Source organism: Arachis ipaensis, chromosome B09 (assembly GCF_000816755.2).
Source record: "Arachis ipaensis cultivar K30076 chromosome B09, Araip1.1, whole genome shotgun sequence".
NCBI classification, from domain to species: Eukaryota; Viridiplantae; Streptophyta; class Magnoliopsida; order Fabales; family Fabaceae; genus Arachis; species Arachis ipaensis.
The window spans coordinates 67,076,269-67,079,525 of record NC_029793.2 but is presented as its reverse complement, the minus strand read 5'-3'; the positions used below and the strand labels follow the sequence as shown (position 1 = coordinate 67,079,525).

Below are 3,257 nucleotides of genomic sequence, written 5' to 3'. Positions count from 1 at the left end.
CGACCACAGATTCACCAGTCAGAAAATTGACTAAGAAATTCAATGGCCATGGAAATCGATCGTTCAAATTATCTTGAAACAAACAGCAAAAACATACAATGTAAAAATGAAAAGTGGGAAATGCAAAACGGTTTATCAAAACATGAAGAGAACAGGAACAGAACACTCTGACTGCCATAATTGTTAAGTGTTAATACTAAGTTGCCAATCCCCCCAAAAAAGTTAACAATTCTTCAGAAAGGCCAGGTAAGATAAAGTTCAATTTCCTACTATTTAAGCAAAGAATTGAGAAGTGTTCTAAATTAGATAATCTTTCAGCAAGGATGTCCACTTGTAAATAGTTTTTGTAGGCTTCGAAAAAGAAATATAGCTGAAAAAGTGCACTCCATTGGGCTTTATTGAGCTCAATTTCCTACAATTAAAGCCATTAATTAAAAAAAGTCACAATTCTTTTAATAAAAAAGAAAACTAAATGGGATAACACCTCTTACATCACAAATCTTGTTGCCATAGCGAAACATAAATGAGTTTGAAAACGATATCAAATGTGAGCCAGCTTGAAAGGAAAAATAGATTCTAACATGTCAAATTTCAGCAGATGCTCCATACCTCTTCCTTGAGTCTATTCTCAACATGGAGACTAGACAATTGCTACATGTTGAACTAACACACTAGCCTCTGACTTGTTCTTGTTGTAGCACCAACTTGGATAGCAGATTCTACCCTCCTTAGATAGCACTGAGGTTGACAATGGCGATCGCTCGGACCACAGTAGAAGCTTTGATAGTTTTTGAGGAAAAAAATGCAACAACAATAAATAAATAAATAGTAAATAGTGTTGTTTGATGAGAGGTCTTCCTTATAGGAAGTTCCTAGCTCTCTAATTATATATAAATAGCTTCAGATAGAGATCTGCAGAAGTTGATATATATAGCAAAACACAAGAAACAGAAACAACACACTCTTCCCATGGCTTCTAGAGAGCAAAAGAGAGCAACAGTAATGCACGAGAAGCTGAAACTTCTTCGTTCCATTACTAAATCTCATGCTATAATTCATTTTTTTCTTTCTTTTTAATTTCATTGAATTTCCTAAATTTAGAAAATGTTCATTCAGTATCCTTACATACATGCCTTTATTTTCTGCCATAGCTTTAATTCCAAAATATCTGGACATAGAAGAATTGAAAGATGTAACTGATTAAAAATTTATCTATGATAGGAATTAATTAATTCCAATTTCAATACCTTATCAGCATATCCAATGTGAAAAATCTTCTGAATCTTTTATTTTTTTCTTCAAGTAAATAACAAAATGTGAGCATGCAAGTCATGACATTGATGAAAAAAGTAAACAAAGAAAGCATGTCCTTGCTGGATTCACATTGGGAGCTAAGCTAGTTTTGAATTTCAAAAATACACAATGATGAACATGCAGTAGTTATAGTAATAAGCACCAAAGAATTATCATCTATAACAGAAAACAAGTTCCACTCCTTTCCATCTCTCTCAGGAAATTCATCAACCACATGGCAAGCATAACAATACTGAACCGAAATACAGTTAGTAAACAAGCAATTGAAAATGAACAAGAAGAGAAAGAGAATAAAAATAGAAATTGCAAATGAACAGAAACACACTACGAGCAATGTTGAGTGGATCGAAGAAAAAGAGAATGCAGAAGTGAGAACGTACCGGCGCCACTGGCGGAGGAGACACATTAATGGAAGAGGTGCTTTGCTCAATCTCATAAGCTATAGCATAGTGACCAGATTTGGAAATGCGTCGATAGAGGAGGCGCTTTCACTTGAACGCAGAAGGTTGATGGAAGCGGCAGACATGAGATGAATGGTGGTGACTATGGCGGCGACAAGATTTAGGGTTTCAGATGAACTTACTCTCGTTCTCCTTTCCTTCTCCCTCCGATGTGCGATCTCAGATTATACCAAGAAGGAAAAAGAAAATTAACCAAGAGAATTATACTTAAGAGAGCTATTGAGACGAAAGCTTCACAAAACTCAGATTCAACCAAGCAGGACCACCATTGAAGGGGAAAAAGAAAATAAAGGCTCTGTAAAAGCTTAACCAAATTAGAATTAAGAAAATTTAGGATCAACTAAAATGCACAAAACCAGATAGCAGAAGCTCCACCGAGGACAACAATGATGGCGTTACTTGTGGTGAGGAGGAGATGAGCGACGGTGCAACGAACCCTCAAATCGAAGCCAATAAACCTAATCAAAGAAGAGCACTCCTTCCAAGGCAGCAACAAGGACATTGCCGCCAGAGGAGAGCGTTGTGGATGAAATCGCAGATCTCATGCTGCGATGGAGTTTCTTCTTGGTTCTCACATTGCGATAGAAGTTCCATTGAATAGCACCATGTTTATTAGTGAAATAAAAATGTTTTTATATCTGTGAAGCAGAGCAGGTAATGGCGTTTAAATCCGCCAAAATCCGCCAAAAACACCAAAACACTACCGCTTTCTATGAGTAAATTATGGCAGCTGCATAAACCGCCTGAAGTTATGAATATAACGGCGGTTTTATTATGTTGATGCCATTTTATATCCATTTTTTTGTAGTGTTATTTAATGTCAATAGCTCGACAGTGAGCTCTTAGAGAGCTTCACAGAGACTTAGAGCTTGATGTTGGCCTCCCAACACCAAACTTAGAATTTGAGTGTGGGGGCTCTGTTTGACTCTGTGTTGAGAGAAGCTTTTCATGCTTCCTCTCCATGGTTACAAAAGAAGATCCTTGAGCCTTAAACACAAGGCAGTCCTCATTCAATTGAAGGACTAACTCTCCTTTGTCCACATCAATCACAACTCTGGCTGTGGCTAGGAAGGGTCTTCCAAGGATGATGGATTCATCCTCTTCCTTCCCAATATCTAGGATTATAAAATCAGCAGGGATGTACAGGCCTTCAACCTTCACCAAGACATCCTCTACAAGTCCATAAGCCTGTTTCCTTGAATTGTCTGCCATCTCTAGTGAGATTCTTGCATCTTGCACCTCAAAGATCCCTAGTTTCTCTATTACAGAGAAGGGCATGAGGTTTATCCTTGATCCCAGGTCACACAGAGCCTTCTCAAAGGTCATGGTGCCTATGGTACAAGGTATTAAGAAATTTCCAGGATCCTATTTCTTCTGAGGTAATTTCAGTTGAAACAGATCATTTAGTTCATTGATGAGCAATGGGAGTTTATCCTCCCAAGTCTCATTACCAAATAACTTGGCATTCAGCTTCATGATTGC

The 3,257-nt window shown here is 37.6% G+C and overlaps 1 long non-coding RNA gene across 1 annotated transcript; it reads right to left on the bottom strand.

Annotated features, from left to right (window-relative positions):
* Positions 812 to 1,945, bottom strand: LOC110266626. The gene is made up of 3 exons (XR_002354069.1): positions 1,695 to 1,945; positions 1,248 to 1,296; positions 812 to 1,168 (listed from the first exon to the last, which is right to left on the bottom strand). It is a non-coding gene; the product is annotated as an uncharacterized LOC110266626 (long non-coding RNA).